The sequence below is a fragment of the Pleurodeles waltl genome, chromosome 2_2 (genome assembly GCF_031143425.1).
Source record: "Pleurodeles waltl isolate 20211129_DDA chromosome 2_2, aPleWal1.hap1.20221129, whole genome shotgun sequence".
NCBI classification, from domain to species: Eukaryota; Metazoa; Chordata; class Amphibia; order Caudata; family Salamandridae; genus Pleurodeles; species Pleurodeles waltl.
The window spans coordinates 788,073,738-788,094,811 of record NC_090439.1 but is presented as its reverse complement, the minus strand read 5'-3'; the positions used below and the strand labels follow the sequence as shown (position 1 = coordinate 788,094,811).

Here is a 21,074-nt window from a genome sequence, read left to right as displayed (position 1 = left end):
AAAGGGGTGTGAATCTTTATATGGTCGGCCAAAAAGGTCACAAATAGGCCTCGAGGATTCCCGAAGAAATATGGTAAGATCTGCGGCCCCTCGTGTAAGTACTATGGCCTGGAAGAACCAAGAGACTGTGAACTGCCTACACTGGAATGATTATGGTACCCGCCCTAACACATCTAAATATAATGGGAATTGTATTCAACAATGTATTGTTCACCTTTCGGGATACTGGGTACTGTTATGTAATTATATATCATGCAGCTGTTTCCAACTCGATGACACTATTTTTCATTTGTTAAAAATCAAGAAAAATATATTTTTTAAAACAGTGGGTTGTACCCCAGCTATTTCATAGGCAAGAAAAAAAGTCTGGAGTTCTGTCCAATTCTCGATCTAAAGTATGGCAAAAAATTAGTCACGAGTGAAATCGTGTTTGCTGCCCTTTAGCCATTCTTTCCTCATTTCCACCAGTGACACTGATTGCACTGATAGAACTGCAGAATGCCTTCTTTCATACACCTATACACAAGCCATACCAGAAATTTCAACAATTTTATGTGTGAAACTCCCATTACCTATATATAGTTCTGCCATTCATCCTAAAGCTATCTCCGAGATTTCCCCCTTCCCCCCCCCAAATTTAATGGTGAATGTTAGCCTACCCATAAATGCCTTATTGGTGAAATCCAAATCTGCATCACAACTTCAACTGGACATGAAGTATATCGTGGTTCTTCTCTTGGATTTCGGTGTGCAGATCAACTTAATAAAGTTGATTCTACACCCAGTGCAACACATGCAACCCTTGGGAGTTAATGAACCCTCTGCAAGCAAACAAGCAAAATTGTTTGCTTTAAGGAAATCCTGTCATATACAATCACTCTGGCAGCAACAGTAGCCCCCGTAAGTGAGACAAGTCTGATTTTGCTTGGCATCCTAGTTTCGTTTATCTTTCTACATCTGAATGGCAGAAAATGGATGTGCCCTTTACAGGAATGTCTAGCAGACTAGCGGTGTCAGAAAATAAGAGCCTGGGAAAAGAAATTGAGACTGACCAACTCTGACATTTATTCACTTCTGTGGTCATGTGCAACAGTAAACTAGTTGCAGAGATTTCAGTACCAGAAACCACCTACTTCTGGCACTCATTTGTCATGGATGTGTCTATACAAGTTCACATGGGACTCCTGGCTGCTCAAAGCAATTGGCCACCAATGCAAAAACAGAACTATATGCTAGAATTGATGGTGGTTCATCTGGCTCTCAAATCACTCCTTACCATCCATTTCAGCTACAGCAGTACTGTCAAAAACAAACACCACAGCCATGCATTATACCAACACACAAGGTGAAATAAAATCAAGGGCCTAGTCAAAGAAGATAGTCTATCTGTCACTGCGCTGTAGCGCAAAACATCTACTTGTCAGGGGTCTATTTTTAGGGCTTATGGAACTGGAAGGTAGATGAGCTCAGTGGCTGGTATCTAAAGCAAAGATTTAATGGTGGTGCTTATTCACAAATATATAACAATATTTCAAAATTGGCTGGATCACAGACAGGCATCTACTAGAGCCAGACAGCAGTGGACTGGTGAATGGAGATGAAACATGTGTTGGTTAGACAAAAGAAACACTACATTGTCATCTGCATAAAATAAATGGAAATAGACTTTCGAGCAATTAAATAATGGAAATATCATGTGTCCAAGATGATTCATATCTTATGTTTAAATTTTAGCATATTTTGGTGAGTAGGCATCACCATTACATTTCTGTGTGAATTTACTAGGATCAATGTTGCACCCTTTATAGATCCTCCTGACATTTGCTTACACTTTTCTTCTGGGTCCCTACTCCCATAGTCATCATCAAAATGATGCAGTGCAAGATCACAGTGATGCTCTTTCCTCAGGATTTCCCGAGACCATAGTGGTATCAACATTTGATTTACCTGTTGTTTTAGCATGCCAGACGTTTTGGAATCCAGATCTGCTTGCCAAAAAATGGGGTAGAATTCTTCATTCCAACATGCACTTGCTGATCTTGATTTCCTGGCTCCTATGAGCCAACAACACAGGCAAGTGAATTTGCCAGATACTTGCATAAGGATTCTGAAAGCGAGGCCTTCACTCAGTATGAACTTTGAAATGGAAGATACTCTCTCATGGTGTATCCTAAGCCAAGTGAATCTGAGAACTTCCAAAATCTTACCTGTAAAAGTCCATTTCCCTGTCATTATGGTTTAAATGGAGAATCCTTACCAGGCATTCTTAAATTATTTTTCTCCATCATAATGGTTAAGGCTTTTCTTGAAGTTCTGGGTAAAGTTTTTTTTTCCTGCTCAGGAATCTCTCCCCAGCTTTTGAGCTTTTTGTTGTTCTTTCCAAGCTAAACTCCCCACCATTTAGTCTAACATACAAGGCAGATCTGAAGCACTATCGTAGAAAGTTGTTTTTCTTAGGGCTGCAAGGCTGGGTGAGCTTCAAGTGCCGTGCTCTGAGTAACTTTGTTTAGTGTGCCAGAGCAAAATGTTCACGTAATAACTTCTGTACTGCCTAAAGTCTTTTGCGAATTTTCAAACATTCAAAAAGCAAAAAGTCTCTAGCCTGAATTTGAAAGGAGTTTTAAAATGCTACTTAGATAACGCCAAAGCTATTAACCAGTCCAAAAAGCTCGCCATAAATAGTGGAGCTGTCCACACTGGATTAGCTTCCACTAAACAAACCATGGCTGGCATGTATTATTGGTTATTACTAAAAAACATAACAGACCACTTCTGGTTAAGCCAAAGGCACATTCTACTTGTGGAAAATAAGCAATTGCTGTCTGATGCAGAATGTACCTTTTTCAGATATTGGCAATAACTTGAAGCTTGCTGGTCACATTTACAAATCATTTCTGGATTGACTCCTGCTCCAGAAAGATACTTAGGTGGCTGGTACCTCTTTGTGCAAGAAGCTGTTTGACTCTTTGCCTTCACTTTGGAATCTTTCTCCAGGGATGAGCTTAATTGAATTTACTTTTCTAGTTTAGTGTTTCTAGTTAAGGAAGAGAATCCAGTGACTGTAAAACAAAAGTTACTTACCTGCAATCAGTGTTCTCTGTCATGGATATTCTCAATATAGCTTTCCCTTATTTTCAAAATATTTTTCTTCAAAATGGACTACCTTGCTCACCCTTCCCCTAATGATGGGAAGAATAGCAGCTTCTAAAATTCTTAAAAGTGAAAGCCTATTAGAGGCTAGACTATAGCTGTGTTTTTAGCCAATGATTTATAGTTTTAATTTAGTTGTTTGAATTTACTTTAAAAAAAAAAAAAAGCTCATTGAAAATGTGCATTGTGTAGGAATGTTTTTATTATAACTTTTTTTTAAACATGTTCTGTTCTATGGATCCCATCCAGCTGCAGAGATATAACTATGACAGAGAACTATGATTTCACGTCACCAACAACAGCTAATACATGAGCTATATGTGTTGCTACCACGGAATCCTCTCCTTGTAAATTTGAAGCAGATCTTGCAGCAAACTATCTAGTGAGGTCATAGGTAGAGATTGAGGTAATTTCCTGTATACATAGAGGAATGTTTACTTTATTAAAAAAGGTAAAGGGAAGTTTTTGTGTGATATTTGCAGTATTGGGCTGAATTTATGTTCATTTGGGACTTCCTGAACTCTAGATTAATGAACTCTATGGGGTGCAGATTGAGGGACTACGGCTCCCAGACTTACCTACCTGTGAGACTGCCCACAGCCCTAGCGCACCCAAAGGTGCAAGGACGGTACATGTGTGGGACACCCGAGAGGTGTGCACCCAGATGAAGACTGGGCTGTGGCTAGTCGTGGCTGGGCCACCTCTCTTTTGTTTAGTTCACTGTGGAACTATTGCAGTAAGATCTGGCATAAAGGGTTTTTACACCGGAGCTGTGCCCCTGAAATGTATTTATGTTCACTTCACATTTTTGCTATGGGGAAACAGAAAACACAGGGAATTGCAGTGTAAAGGACATTCCATCAGCTTCCATAAATGCCCCTGTTATCACAAACTATTTGACATCAGTTTTGGGGGCTCTTAATTCAGAAAGTGGCCAGATGGAGTAAAAAATTGATGCAGTTAGGTGGCATTGTTTGTTATTAGCTGCTGCTTCTCAGTTATCAGCAAAGGCAGATTGTTCATCTTCCCTGGTCAGTGAATCTTTGGTCTGTAGCCCAAGGTCAGATAGGGTTCTGAGTAAGGTCATACATCGGGTCACTGGAACAAATACGGATACCCAGGAGAATGGGACTTGTCTTTTGTCTTGTGGTCAGCAGGGAAAGATATGAGAGGGGACTGCTGTTAATCTAGATCCTCCATTAGACAACATAGACCTTGACTCACCTTCATCACAAAAAAGTAGATATAGTAAGCAAATTCAATCTAAGAGGAAGTTTCAGCATCAATTTATGACAACAGGGAGATTTGATGGACTTTCCCCGCCAAACGAGAAACAAAATGAAAGTGCCACCACTAGCATACTGGCGCAATCAGTTGTGCTGTTAAAAGCCTACAATGTTTTATTTCATATGTTAGAGTCTGTGGTCAGTTCCCTAAGAGAGGACTTAGCAGAAAAATTGAAGCCGGGTGGAGGGAAGTAGTACCCTCTTGCGGCCATTGTTTCCAGTATCAACTGGAACAGGACCACCTGAAGAATAGTCAGTTGGCTGCAGGCCATTAGATAAACTCCATGTCTGGTGTCTCCTCCTCTTGGTCCAGCCCAGAGTCTGCCCGCTTCAGTGATAGCTACCCATCTTCCCCCTGAAAGTCAGTACAACAACATTAATAATACAGGAAGATTAATTATTGGACCCCCGATAGAGAAGTCTCCCCTAAAGGTCAGGAAAATTAACAAATTCAACTGATCACAGAACTAAACAAGGCACCTCAGATCGGCCATTACCACCTGAATCAACTCCCTCTGTAATCATTCTGGACAATTTCCCGACTTTAGCCATGGGGAAGAAAGAAGCAGAGGAAGAATTAAAATATAAAACAATGCATTGGTTGAGGACCAATGCACGCTGGGTGAACTCTCTCTCATATAAGATGTTAAAAGTAAGAAGAGTGTCAGGAGTAGGCCATGTCCAAAACCCTTGGTGAGGGAGTGTGTAGTTAAACATTTTCAGATGCCCGTGGGTGGTGAGGAATTTACTTTCAACATTAAACCATCTGGTGAACTCTCCCTCCGGAATCAGAGCTTTTCCTTTAGGCCACTTTTATAGGCCCTCACGGGTTTCTCATAGGAGGCAACCGCATATTACATGAATCAGGCTAATCTGGTGGCCTGGACACACCCTCCCCCATTAAAACTCACCAATCGTTTCTTGGTGCTAAATAAACTACAGGAGAACTATTGACACCCACAGGTGTGTAGTCAGCTTGACCTTACTTTACAACATATACCTACCTCTACTTCCTTGGTTAGGACAGGAGCTATAGGTTATTCAGGATATCAAGATCAAAATGCGAATAGTCCTCCTGGCCAAGCTGAATTGGGACATACTCTTTCCATGTTATCTTCAACTATTGCTTGGATTCGCTCAACATTAACAAATGATGATTGGTTGGGAATTGTCACTAATTTTAAGCTGATTTGTGTGCAAGACACTTGGGCACTGAAGGATTTCTTGGTAAATGTTTTTCTTCCATACTGTAGCCCTGCTGTTTCAGGGAGGGCGATCGATGGATTGAATATTTCAATTTTCATTAAACGTTGCAAGGCAAAAGTGAAATTACTAGGTTCTTCCCTCAACTGTTATTGTTGTCTTAACTGAGCAATATTGACCTATTGATTGTGAATTTTTAGCATAATCTGTTTGACGATCAAAACTCTTATGTTGTAGCTATGGTAAATGGGGTGATTGTAAAGTCCAGTAATGTTAGTCACATGTTTTGTATCTTGTAGCTAGGCGACTTTGATTGGCCAACATGCTAATTTAATGATTCAAGGGTGTGCGTATAGAAAAAAGGAGGGGGTCAAGCGTTATCACACTTTAAACATTCCCCGTATGGGGATGCACTGAAAAATATCTTGATCACAAACTAGTTCATTTTTTTTTTAACTGACTGTGTGAAGGCCACCCATAATCACCATCCAACTTTTACAGGAGGACCCAACCCTAGTTTGATAAATTCTATGTTAATTGCTAATGATTATACTTGTTTAGTGACTGATTCTGTCACTATCATAACCGCTTCGTAGCCTTTTTAAAGTTAGATTATGTCACAACTGAGCCTAAGTCAATACAATAACTGCAACACAAATGAAGAGTGCAGAATAAAATGGGAGCGGATTGATCCGAAAAATGTTGAGGGGGAAATTGTGTCTGAAAATGATCAGTTAGTTAATAGGTCCTCATCGAATGAGGCCTCCCTCCCGTGTCTAGTCCAGGATTATAAGAGTTTATGTTGTGTTCTTTTCTGTGCTTTAACAGCTTCATACCCCTTGTCAATTTCTTCCACTCCTAGGTGGTTTAACATCACTTGTTTGAAAGAGCATAGGCAAATAAAAGTGGCTCTAAAGGCTTCCTCAAAAGATAGGGAAGCAATTAATGCTGCCCGCAAGGTTCATTAGGGCATAATTGCAACTAGAAAGGCTTGTGGGTTCTTCAAGGGATATGAGAAAATTCTGAGAAGTCATAAATCGACCGATGTTTATGGAGTGCCCCCCTCCAATATAGGATGTTTAATTTCTGAAATGTGCTGGGTTACACACTTCTTTCACATTTTTAACCCTTTTAATAGAGCATTAGCTCTACAAGAAGATGAACTGAATATGGGGAAAGGAAGACAATCAGCTCCCTAGTTACACCAGTCCATTTCAGTTACGGATGTTCAGGAGGCTAATAGGTAAGGTACATTCAGTGGACCTGTTTAAAGAAAATCCTGACCTATGGGCTCCACTGCTTGCCAACATTTTTAAAGCTGCTATTATTGGCCCGCTTCCTTTATCTTGGAAGGAGGCACTGTGGTCCCAGTTTCAAAAAAAAAAAAAAAGGGGGGGGGGGGGGGGGCAAAGCTGACCCGGCATGTTATAGGCCGAGCTCCCTAATAGATTCCATAGTTAAGATCTTGGAGATAGTTCTTTTAGCATGCCTAGAAGTGTGGCCTACTTCGAATAATATTTTAGAGAAGGCCAAATATGGCGTCAGAAAAGGAATAGGCACATTTCAGCAGTGTCTTAATTTGTCACTAATTGGTAAGTACACCAAGTCCATGAAGGGCACTTTACATCTAACGTTCATGGAGTTGTTGTGTGCTTTCAACACTGTCAAGAATGCCAAACTGTGGGACATGTGGGGTGTGTGACATGGGGGGGTGGAGGAACGTCTGGTCACTCTCCTCCAGAGATTGCAGTGGAAAACTACGGTCAAGATACACTATGGATCGGGGAGATTGCACAACTTCTGTTGTCTTAACTGAGATCATCTGTCAGGTTTGTATTCTGGCCCCCGTTTTATTCCTTATCTATATAAACGGTCTAGAAGCCCATTTATTGCAAAAAGAATTTGGAGTTTCTGAGAGTAGGCACCCGTTTTATCCCTTAGCTTCCCTCTGGAGATGGTGCTTTCATTTTAGCAAGACAGCAAATAGTCTACAAAAAGCCCTTAATGCCTTTGTTGATTTCATGTCTTCCTTGAATTTGAAAATAAACCACCACAAGTTCTTTATAATGGTATGTGGGCCAAAAGGGACTATGTCTAAGACCTATTATATCTAGGGAAATCTGGTAGGAAAGGGACCTAAGTTTTGCTCCCTGGATCTACTTTTTAATTCACAACTTAACTGGGATACATTGCTTGTGCTCAACAAAATAATACAGCTGTAGAAGCTATTTTTCGATTTGCAGCTAAATTGGGCCTCAGATCTGTGAAAAAATTGATATCTCTTTTTAATAGTAAATGGTTGTGTGTTGCTACTTATGGGACTTGAGTGTGAGGTTATCGTGGCTGTTCCAGACTCTGGAATTTCAGAAAGTGGTTTCCTTCACAGACTTTCGATGGCTCCCCAGGGAGCCTTGCATTCTTTTGCCATTCTACAGTGGGTCTCACATTTTTAGAGGTCTGTGTGGGATAAGCCTCCACCCCCTGCTTTTATGGATAAAAATCTGGCTAACACCAGAACTGGAATTTTCTAGACATATCCTCCTGGATTGCCTGGCCTTGTATGATGCTGAAAACATTACTTGGCTTGGCTACATACATCATAGTTTTAGGGAGCTGGGCTTCATGGAGTTTTTTGAGGAACCAGCTCAAATTCCACAATATAACCAGAGATTTAATTAAGATAGATAATTAAGCACAGGCCAGTTTAAGCATGGGTGCAAATCCCTCCAGTCCACCTCACTGCTAAATTTGGAAGTTGCGGTTTTTAGTCAGGAGATAAAATCTTTTACAGAAAATGATCAATATAGATTTTATTTAACTAGGACCCTATTAAGTGCTGCACATTTTTTAAGTGCCATTTCCAGTCAAAGGAGGATGGACTGATAACCTCACTCCATGTCAGTGTGACAACATTTTTGGACAGGGCACCCTGCACCTTCTTCTTTTTTGCGCACTTTATAAATCCTAAAGAGTAAAGTTCCTTGTGCCCCTATTGCGCATGCACAGTTCTAACTCATATTGAGAATGTTTTAGATTTTTTATGAATTTTGAAACCCCTGAAATTTGGAATGCTGTGATAGGTTTTATTAGAGAAGCACTACATGTTAGGAAGCGGTATGGTTAACACTGTTCTCATGATGTTCGGGCTTGGGGTCATTTTATTTTATTTTCAACGTGATGACGTATGCTGTTGTATTAATTGATTATTTGGTTGTATTGCTTTGTTAACTGTATTATGTTTAATTTGTTTATGGCTTTATAAGGCGAATAAAGATCTATGAATCTGAATGATCAGTATGTCTCCATATGTATAAACCAAGAATCTTAAAGGGGTGTATTTTTTTCACATCACTTTATGGATTTAGGACTATAGTAGAAAGATAGTAGCTGTACCTGTTGAGTTCTGTCACTGAGAAACTACCTAGTCCATTTCAGTAGTGTTTATTCAGTAGAATAGTCTGATAACTACTGGGTGAATAGTAAATGGTCAACAATGTTGACCACTGACCTCAGTTCAAGTAAGATGTTTGTGCTGACTCCACCCCATCAGCGATTATCACTAGGTGAGGCACTACCACTTCAGTCCTTATTCCGGGTCTAAAGTTTGCTTGAAAAGATTCAAATAGGCTTGCTGTGTATACATAGTTTTGGAGATGACCTCTAACAGCATTTTGTAAATGTTGTGCTGTGTATAGCAATATAGAATTGGGCCAAATGTTTTAATGGATCAGTAGTGTTTTATGGGTTTTTTCAGAGCCATGCTATGTATCTTTTTAGTTCAGCTGGTGCATTGCCCATGATAAAGAACACATTGAGTGTCCATCGACAGAGGAGTGTTTTTATTGGTGCTACTGTAATAAATGTACAGGCACATATGTCCTGAGATGAGTGTCTAGGCTTGCTGTGAGTTATCAATGTTTGTTACTCTTGAAGGTTTAGTACTCATCAGAACAACTGTGGGTCCCAGCTTCTACTGAAGTTCTAGTGTCTAACAGATGTATGTGTCCATCCTACCTGAAATTATTTTTAACATTTTGAATGTTCTCTCACCATGATTAGGTGAGTTCATGGATTCCTACAGAGATAAACTATTCTTTATAAGGTGTACTTCCTTATCCCTGTTTCAGAATATATATGGGCATATTTGTTTCCCTTTGTATTGCTAGGGAATTGGAGCCTGGAAATTGGAAAATGACAATATTTGCTATACGTCTCTTTGTAGATGGGAATACTTGATTATTCATCCATAGTGTATTAGAACATCATTTGTCTGTTTTTCTTCAGTAGTGAGTGATGTGTCTTAAACGTAACCCTTGAAAGGCTTGAAACGGTAGAAATTTTACTTTGCTGTGTCCCTCACCCCGCCGATGCTGCTATTGCGTGTTTGAGGCCCTCCACCAACCGCAGGCACCCGCCTGCGCCTCATCCCTGGTGTCTAGTGGGCTGCTCTGGTAAGCGTTCCCAGACTTGTGCTTTATTGTGCTTTGTTTTATTGTGCCTTATTTCCACTGTGGTTCTGTGCCTTTTTGCCCCTTGTGCGCTCCGTGCCCCTTGTGCTCTGTTGCCGGCTCTCCTCGAGCCGTTTCTGCCTCTCTGCCTTCCCGCCGCTGTGTCCCTGCGGCCTGCCCCCCTTGCACCCCCATTTGCTCTTCCCTCCCGCCTCCCAGCTGCTCCTCCATCCCACCTCCCCTTCTTACTGGCGGCCGCTGGGCGGCCGCGCCAGAAGCAAGCTTGTCTGCGCCCATCCACGCCTGGACCGCGCCCAGCGCCAGTCCCCCTGGCCCACAGAGCCCCCGCACCACCAGATGCCGCTACACAGCCATTGACCTCCACGCCCTCAATCCAGGACGCTCCTCCGTCTGCTTCCAGTCCACTCCGAAGCACACCAAAGGACCCTTCTCCTGCAGAGCCTGCAGCTTCGCCTGCACCCTAACTACCAAGCACCGCTACAGACCCGCTGACAACCACCTCAGCTGCATTCTCCTCAACACCTGCTCCGTCCACAACCACGCAATTGAACTTTGGGACCTATTGACCTCATCATTTCCTGACGTCGCATTTTTTACCGAAACCTGGATGTACTAGGCCTCGGAACCAGACATAGCCATAGCCATACCTGAAGGCTACAAGATCACAAGAAGAGACGGAACTAACAAACCAGGAGGAGGAATCGCCATAGTCCACAAAAGCACCATCAGAGTCTCTACCAGCACCCACGACACCCTCAACTCCGCCGAGCACCTCCATTTAAAAAACCACGTCAACGCCAACACCACCCTCAGAGGAACTCTGGTCTACAGTCCCCCGGGCCCCTTACCTCACTTCTGCAACGCCATTGCCGACATCATCAGCGCCCAAGCCCTCGCCTCAACTGACTACATCCTCCTCGGCGACCTAAACTTCCACTTAGAAAACAACAACGATATCAACACCACCAACCTACTCGACAACCTCTGCTTTAAGCAACTTGTCACGTCGCCCACCCACACTGCAGGATACACTCTCAACCCCATCTTCTCAACCAGCAACCACGTCTCCTTCAGCCACGCCACCGAACTCCACTGGACCGACCATCACTGCATTCATTTCTCCTTCCAGAAGCCGCTCACTCACCACCACACCACTCGACCCCCCCCCCCCGCCGCCACAGCAACAAAATCTCGACAGAACAGCTGATCTCCACCCTCGCCCAGGCACCACCTCCTAAGACCCGGGACCCCAACTCAGCCGCCACCAACCTGCATAAATGGATAGACGACTGCGCCAACACCCTCGCGCCGCTCAAACAACCCGCAGACATCCACCACAGAACCAAGGCCAGCTGGTTCACCCCCAACCTACAGGCCTCCAAACGGGAATGCTGAAGAATGGAGAAGACCTGGCGCCTTGAACCTACCGAATCCAACCACATCGCCCTCAAGACTGCCATCTGCAAACATCACCAGCTGATCTGCACCACCAAAAGAACCTACTACAAAAGCCGCATAGACACCAACGCTCACAACAGCAAAGAGCTCTTTGGCATCATCAAAGAACTCTCCAAACCCAGGCCCTGCTCCTACGAACCCCTGCCATCACAGGAGCTCTGCAACTCCCTCGCCACTTACTTCCGTCGAAAGATCGAAGACATCCACAACAGCTTCAACACCCAGACCCACCAGCCAACCATAGACAGCCACGACCCCAACGCACCAAGCGACACCAACCTCCTTTGCACCTGGACCTGCGTCAACGATGAAGACACCGTCAACACCATGACCTCCATCCACTCTGGCTCCCCCTCGCACCCTTGCCCACACCAGATCTCCGATAAAGCCAGCGACATCATCGCCCCCCCACCTCCGCGCCATCATCAATAGCTCCTTCGAGACAGCCACCTTCCCGGAAAGCTGGAAACACGCCGATGTCAATGCCCTGTTGAAGAAACCCAAGGCAGACCCAGATGACCCCAAGAACTACCAGCCCATCTCCCTCCTCCCCTTCCCAGCAAAGGTAATTGAGAAAATCGTGAACAGACAGCTATCCCGCTTCCTGGAAGACAACAAAGCGCTCGATACCTCCCAATCAGGATTGTGCAAGAACCACAGCACTGAGACCGCACTCATTGCTGCTACAGACGACATCAGGACCATGCTCGACGAAGGCGAAACCGTAGCGCTCATCCTCCTGGACCTCTCCGCAGCCTTCAACACCGTTTGTCACCACTCCCTTTGAACACGCCTCCACAACGCCAGGATCCGTGGCAAGGCCCTCGACTGGATCTCTTCGTTCCTCACTGGATGAACCCAGAGAGTCCGCCTTCTGCCTTACCTGTCCGAATCCTCCAAGACCATCTGTGGCGGCCCCCAGTGATCCTCCCTCAGCCCAACGCTTTAGAGTGTTTACATGGCCCCTCTCGCCAACACCGCACGAACTCACCACATCAACATAGTATCCTATGCAGACGACACCCAGCTGATCATCTCCCTCACGAAAGACCCTACAACCGCAAAAAACAACCTCCACAATGGACTTCACGCCATCGCCAACTGGATGGAATCAAGCCGCCTCAAGTTAAACACCGACAAAACAGAGATCCTCATCTTTGGCAGCAACCTCTCTGCCTGGAACGACTCCTAGTGGCCTACCTCCCTAGGAGCGGCACCCACACCCGCCACTCAAGCACGAAACCTGGGAATCATCCTGGACTCGGCACTCAGCATGTCTCAGCAGGTCAGTGCAATCTCCTCTTCCTGCTACAACACTCTTCGCATGCTCCACAAGATTTTCAAGTGGATTCACGTCGAAACCAGAAAAACAGTCACCCACGCCCTGATCAGCAGCCGACTGGACTACAGAAACACACTCTATGCAGGAACGATGGCCAAACTAAAACAAAAATGCAACGTATCCAAAACGCTTCCGCCTGCCTCGTCTTCGATGTTCCACGCCGTGACCACATATCTGCCCACCTCAGAGACCTACTCTGGCTAACCGTATCGAAGAGGATCACCTTCAAACCTCTCACCCACACACACAAAGCTCTCCGCAACACATGTCCGGCCTACTTCAACGACAGACTCACCTTCCATACCCCCACCCGCCATCTCTGCTCCGCCAGCCTCTCACTCGCCTCCGTCCGCCGCACCACCGCCAGAGGAAGATCCTTCTCTCACCTCACTGCGAAGACCTCAAACTCCTTACCGCTCCACCTACGCCAGACCCAGGATCTCCCGACATTCAGGAAATGCCTCAAGACATGGCTATTCGATCAGTATTATCCCCTCCCCCCGCAGCGCCTTGAGACTCTGATGGGTGAGTGGCACGCTTTATAAATTACTTGATTGATTGATTGATTGCAAAAGGGAACTTGGAATTTTAATTTTCAGAGTTGAGTTGCAAATCAGTGGTGATACTTTTTGTGGAAGGGACACTCAAAAAGAATATGCTTGCTTATGATTACTGACAACTTGATGCAAGGTGATTGGAAAGAAGAAAAGATAGTTGTCTTTGTCTTGGGAGTTTTAAAAAGAATGCAAAATTCTGCTGTGCTAAATTAGGTTGTAATGAGGAACGTAAGAACATTTCTCTGGCAGGAGACAGAAGAGATCTTCAGGGGTGTGGAATTTATTAAAATATCTACTTATCCAGGGGACAGGTTGCTTCTCAAATCTACTTGTCCTGTAAAAAGATCTACTTGTCCCTTTGGTGCCATGTAGTGTGGCGACAAATTATGGCAGCAATCTCATTATGTAAGAGCTCTGATAATAGCCTCTCTGACTATGCCAAGGCTACTACCATAGTAGGGCTTGAATACTTGCAGTTTCAATCCCTACTGTAGCAGTTTCCTTATTTTGCCACCTTACTGCAGATCTGCATACTGGGGCTGGAGGAAGCAGTAAGCAATAGTTCCAGGGCTAGAATGCCTTTGAGTCTGCAAACCTACTAACCTGCATGTTTTAAAGATTTTCACCAGCTTCTCTCTAATATTTTCCCATAATAAGAAAGGTTGGACATTTACTCCTGACAATTGCAGAATTAGAACTTCTTCCAGGGTTGGGAAGGAAGTGGCCAGAGGGAAAATGAACTTGCAAATGCTCAATAGATTTTCACATGAGCAAATCTACACATGCGTATTTACCCATGCTAAAATACAGTTCACAAATATTTTATAGGGGTACGACATATACCATGGGTGCACTTTTGTGACTTTAAGAATTTGGGGCCACATGTAGGTAGGTTCAGATTTGTGCTAGCAAGCAGCGACATGCAAAAAGCTACCTACATGTGGGTCTTGGTCCCTAATTAGGTCTGGTGTTAACAAAGACATTTTGTTTTTATTAAACTTCTATTTCTCTCTCTTTCGGCTGGCTTTACTGTGAGTGATCGCATTCTGCTCTTCCACAAGGAGCATATTGGCACACAAAGAAGTTTTGTTCAGTGTCAGGAACTGCAGTGGCAATCAGTGACGTAACGAAACTGGAGGGTGCCCCTTTGCAAAGAACGTGGAGGAGCCCACTCTCCAGACTCACTCAGGGCAGGTGCTGTGCTGAAGGGGCCCCCTGGAGGGCGGCTGCGGGGCCTTTGTTATGCCACTGGTGGCAACGTGTGCTTTTAGAGTTCAAAAACTTTGGGTTTTTTTTTTGCCAGTGTTTGTTACAATGTTGAGGGCCTGGTAGCTCCCACAACAATAAAGTGTTACAAAAGCCATGTCAAAACAAGACACGCATTGATGAAACTAAAAAATATGTCAGACCAGTTGGCTTTGTCAGTGTTTGTTTATTTTCATGCTTTCCATATTCGTGTTGAAAATGGTTACACTGATTTTCCATTAGAAATATTTTTGGGAAATACTAGCATGCATCAACACATTTTACAAAATGACACTTCATTTGCATCTAATCAGAGAGCATTCTGGGAGCATTATACTTAGCCTCATAGCCTAAACTTTTCAAACATGTGTATACACGTTTTTTTTTTGTACTGGAACCAACGTCAGTAGTGAAGTGTGACCTTAAAACATTTATTTACAGCACTCACCCTAATAATGAAGGCTTTCAAATAATGAACCATAAATACAAGTTCGAACAGCATTATATTTTGGAAACACATTACCTCAACTGCAGAGAGTTCCACTCTCTGTAAACAGGCAGCCAAAGGGTTTGTGCTGCAGAGGGTTGGGCCTACTTGTCCCAAGGACAAAGTAAACATAAAAACTTGTTGCCCTTGACCCCAAACAAGATGTCCCGGGCCTCGGAAATCGAGGATTTGGCCACCAGATGACTTTGGTAGGCAACCCCTAATTTTATCAGAGAAAGAATAATTAACCTAGTTCATGAAGGACATAATCGCCTGCAAGATTACAGAGAAATCACAATGTGAATATAAGTGGCTTACAATTAGATGGGCAAGTTAAAAGGGGCAGAGAGAGAATGTGTGGCATACAGTCAGCGTGGTAAACTATGTAAAATCAAATTACAACCTGCAGTGGTATGTAGGATATAGCTTTCGCCTTACGAGACCTCAATAATGGGCATTATGTTTGGTGATCGTAAATAAGAGCTCTGTATGGCTACAGGTAGTCATAGTAAGTTATATGTAAAATGTAATTTGTTTTCTTAAAGACGTTTTAAGAAGAGAAGGATTTCAAAAATTAATTCTAATAGTGGCATGGAACAAACTTCAAAAGACATGGCCCACTCCATCTTTCCTCCTCCCAACCAGGGGTGATTCAGTAAATAGACATGAAGCTGCTGCAACTTGTTTATATGTCCTGGGCTTCTGGGGAGAGGGGCAAGGGACATTAGGGACCGAATAAGGTTCATACAGCCAAGGTCTGGACACCTCTTCTTCACAGCAGAAATAGTTTTTAAAAAAACACCTGCTCCCGACCGCCACACTGTTAGAGCAAGAGCATCCCCTGGGTGTTGCACAGAATATTCAGGGTGGCTGTATAGCAAGGATGATATCACATGCCCTGTACTCCAATTGTCTTGAATGTATGTCACAACTGGGTAATAATGCAGAAGGTGCAGCCCATAAATGATGCACTTGATGAAGTACTATGCAACATATCTATTTTGTTAAAAAGGTGCAGAAATATTGCTCTGTTCTGAATAGTTCATTTCCTTCTCTTAGGGTACATCTCTTGAATGAGTGTGCAGTAGTTGCCAAGGCATAGTAATGTTTCTCGTTTTACCAGTCAACATTCTTAAAGAAACCTATACTTGCTCTGATGTTTTCAATGTTTTGTTTTCAAGTTACTCAGGGATTCATTTCTGATTCTGTATTGTAAACATTGACTACTGGATGGGTCGTATGGTGTAATTGGTTGTTGCATACTTTTTGCATGGAGTGTGCTTAGATTACTACTTCATGTAAATAAATAATGTAATTGTAAGGCTATTTTTTTGTGAATGATATTTAGGTTCTTGGTCATTGGTGAACACCGTTGTTGAAAGTTAATAAATGCTTTCATGGCACTGTCAGGTCATATGAATTTAATGCCTGTCTTGTTAGTGCAGCTGTTTATCAGAGCTTTTGCCATTACTCTTCTAAAAATACATTAGGACTTGGAGCAATAAACATCTTTCTTTATTATTGGCTGGGTGGTGTATCATTCCACTTCCTAGTAAGTGCTTCTATTGAAGTGCATGAAGTGTATGTGCCAGAAATTATTTGGGGAATATAGAGAGTCCTACCCCTCACCCATCCCAAAAAAACAACTTGCTTTATAAGCAAATATTACCAGGACCCCTGCTAGACCAGGAGTTAAGTATCAAAAGTTGGAGATTGCTCTCTGCAGTTGCAAGGGAATTCTGGGGAATGGGCTTACCATATACATGGATGTAATTGATACCTGGCCGGAAGGAAAATACAGGAGCTGAAGCCTAGAGCAGATTGGAGCAGACTGGGATATGAATAGTGGACAGAAACCGAGTAATGCCTGTGGAAGGCAAAGCTAGAAAGACTACACATTTGTTTTACAATAAAAAATGGGAATGCAATGCTAAATTAAAAAATCAGAAGAAACGTACACAGCTGCCATACATCTTAGTATGTATGCTTTCTGGAATCAAATATATTTGTAACACAAAAGCGATCACAATAAAGCAAGAAGCAAAATTGAGAAACAATGCTCAGGAAAGCAGGATGGGATTTAAACAAACATGCAATGGGGAAAGTATGACCGAATGCAGAAGAGCAGACAAACCATATAACCTATCTGGGAAAACAAGACAAGCACTATAAACTAGAACATGTGAATCTGCTGAGCAAGGATAGGCAGTGTGAAAATAGATCAATGAACACTGAAATATAGGGCAACGAATATGCATGCAAGCATGAGCATGATTGGGAGTCTACAGACAGAACAAATGACTCTTCAGTACTGTATAAATGTATCTACAGGAACAAAATAGCGACAGAGGAAATAAAGCATCAAGGAGCAAGGAACAGAGAAGCAATGGAAAGACATCTACTATTAAAACTAGTAACAATGAATCTGCAAAGCACACATAAAATAGGAATAGGTCTTCAAGTAGAGCAGCAAGTCGAATAAGGTCCACACAGACTCAGCTGTTCCTTAAGATGGTTGTGAAAACTTTGAGCTCACCTGAAAGAGATGGCTGGCAGCTCGAGGGTGGATGGATTGGGTGCGGGACAGGGGGAGATAGGGGGATGGTGTGGGAGTGTAAGGTACGGAGAAAGCCAGGTGGTGAGAATCAGAGCTTCAGCAGTAGAAAGAGGGCTCTGATGTTACTTGGTGAGGGCAAGACTAGAAAAGCTAGATGGCACAACAAGAGAAAAAGGGAAACTTGGGACAGAGTATGCATTGGAGCAGACAAAGGAAAGTCAGAAACATTTGTATGTATGGGCCAGTGAATCTGAGGGGTGCAGGAACCACGATACCAAACTGTATTCACCTTCAATATGTGAGCTTGACACTGTTTCAGAATGAACTACAAGGACCAGATTTCATCAATATGATGTTGTGAACACCGTGACTGGACAAAACTAGAATAATATGATGGATGGAGTGTTGAAATTTCTCAAACATTCACCCCCAGTCACAGATCTAGGTTTAATCCATCATCATATTGCTCTTCACGTCTCCCTAGTTTGGACCAAGCCATATGCAAATCAGCCTCAACCCTCCTTCCCATGGCAATAGTCCAGCACAAACTGCCAAGCCAGTTCGTCCCTGGACCGGAAACAAGCATCCCAGACGTGGATCCCTTGCTTACTGTGCCACTATGCCACTGGATTCAAGCTAGCATGGCTGATGAGGGGCTATATACCCCGGTCCAGGGAAGACCTGGCCTGGCAGTTCGGGCTGGAATGTTCCCCTGGAGAGGAGGGTCAAGACTGATTTGTAAATGGCTGTGTCCAAACTGGGGTTGCATAGTGAGCAAAAGAACAATTAATTTAACCCAGATCTGTGACTGGGGATGAGTGCCTGAAAAGTTTCATCAGTCCATCCATCATCATGTTGTGTTGCCCTAAGTAGCCAGGGTACGCCTAGACGTGGGGTCCCTTGCTCACTGTGCCACTAGATACAAGCTAACCTAGCTCATGAGGGGTGGTGCCCTAAAACTGGTCCCAGGATGCTTGTTTCCAGTCCAGGGAAGACCTGGCCTAGCGCTTCTGGCTGTACTGTTCCACTGGGGAGCAGGGTCAAGACTGATTTCCATATACCTAGGTCCAAACTGGGGTGGCATGGTGAGCAAAAGAACGATTAATTTAACCCAGAACTGTGACTGGGGGAGAGTGCTTCAAAAGTTTCAGCACTCCGTTCATCATCCTTTTGTGAAAGACCTTGACTGGAGAAATAAGTGGAGTGATGTTTGCACTTTGTCCCCACAGGACCCTCGTGAATGCCACCTGGTGGCAATGTGCTATCAAAATGAAGGGTCTGAGTAACCTACATCATGTGTTACATATTTATTTAAAAAAATACTTGTGCTTTCCAAAACTGCATAAAAATAATTTTCTTTAAAAATAACAGCTAGAAATATTATCCAGCATTTACATACTGTTCTTGATGAGTAGTCATTACTCAGTCTCCCACTTTGTTTTCAGAGTTGGATCAGCCAGTTTCTTTTCATTGTGAGCTTGCCCTCAAAATGTGTACTATATGCCCTCTTGTTCTGCCAAGTCTTTCAATTTGCTTTCCTCAGACCCTACTGTTGAGCATTTTATTGAGTAGGAAACCACACAGGCATGCAACATTCAGACTTTTTTTTTTTTTGCTTTTTATTTAAATGTAATATATTGTCTTTATCGTGTGCAGCTATACAATCGGCTTTACTGTGGGCAAGTCCCTTGGGGAAGAGGAGTAGAGTGTACTTTGAAACTGTTCGACACATCACAGACACCGGGGCCCTTTTCTTTTAGTGGGTGTAAGAAGCGGACTGTGATTTCCACTCTCCATCATATGCCGACTGCTGTCTGCCTTCTTGAGGGTACTTGGAGATTTGTAAACTCATTTTCTCTGGGCTTCGATGTGCAGACTGCCTTCTGCCTATTTAAGAGAGCTGGTTGAACATCCACAACCTGTAGGTACTTTATATCTGTTCTCCCAAATATTTCAGTTCACTTTCAGTTCAATTCCAGTTCAATTCCAAGTTTCCATTTATGAGAGCGGTTGCTTTGTAGATGCATTCCATTTGTCTCATGCTTAACTCCAATAAGATTCTACTTCGGAAATAAACTCATCGGAATCTGAGAATTACCCTTGACCAAACACTAGCCGTGACCTAGCAAGTGTGTAAAATGATGACCGCTTGCTTTGACACTCTAAAAATGCAGAGAAAGATCTTCAAACTCCTCCCCAATGAGAAATGCAAATCCATTATCCAGGACCTCATTTTGTTAAGATTAGATTATGGTAATTCACTCTGGCATCTCTGCTACCTTACATGCTCAAAGTGATTCAGAGCTCAGCAGCAATACTGATAATCAACATACCTAGAAAAGCACATATGTCCCAGTTTCTCTGCGACTTACACTAGCTTCCAGACTGCAAGAGAGCTTTCTTCAAGATCTTGTACCTAGATTATAGGACCCCTAAAGGTTTTGTTCCTAAGTAGTTCCTTGGAAAATTTCAGCCATGTTCCAACATGGTCCTGCACTGTCGCTTGTTATATGTGCCACTGTAGCTTGTCTTTATTGTTCCTATCTGTGTGCACCATTGTGATCCATTTTCATTTTGTCTGGATGGGAAAGTGTGCCATTGTGATCCTTTTTCTTTGTTACTCACATGCAATGCTGTTGCCCTCCTGTTTAGCTAGTTGTATGTGCAATTTTGGTCCTCCGTGGACGAGCATGATTTTATGTGCTGCTTTAATCCTCATTAAATAGAGCCTTTTTTAATAAAAACACTTTGAATTGAGTCTCCATATTACAGGTACTGCATCATTTTTTTACATATTTTCCAAATTACATCGGTTATTTCACAGTAAAAGTGTAATACATTTTCATAAATATTTTAATTTTGAGATACCTAACAGTGTGTCGTACTGTAGGCCTGTGCTGCTCACTGTTGATACACAGAATCAGTAGATAGTAACTCTATGCGGTAGTGTAGTCTTGCACTGCTTGTGCTCGGGACATCTTGCATGCATTGATAAAACCAATAGGTCTGGCTTACATGTGCGAACGCTTGCAAAATGCATTTGTGCATACCTGTCTTTGAGAGTAAATTAAAGCCACATTTATTGGCATTGCCAGTGGCTATATGTTTTGTGCTGTGTCAGTCTCAAAACTCAAGCCCTCTGTGCTCACCTTTCAGTCTGTTAGCTTCCCTTCTTTTTGTGTGGGAGGCTTTGGCCCATCAACTGTATATGAGAAACATTTTTACTTAGTACCCTGAGCATTTATATTTTTTCTAATTTAAAAACCTGTATGAAATTCGAATGTAAAGCGTCTTGTCCTTTCCAGTTCTTCACTTGACTG

General features: G+C 43.0%; 1 protein-coding gene across 3 annotated transcripts in view; it reads left to right on the top strand.

Annotated features, from left to right (window-relative positions):
• Positions 1-21,074, top strand: part of IMPA1 (inositol monophosphatase 1) — a 103,424-nt gene that overhangs the window by 54,256 nt on the left and 28,094 nt on the right. The gene's annotated exons all lie outside the window — the stretch shown is intronic.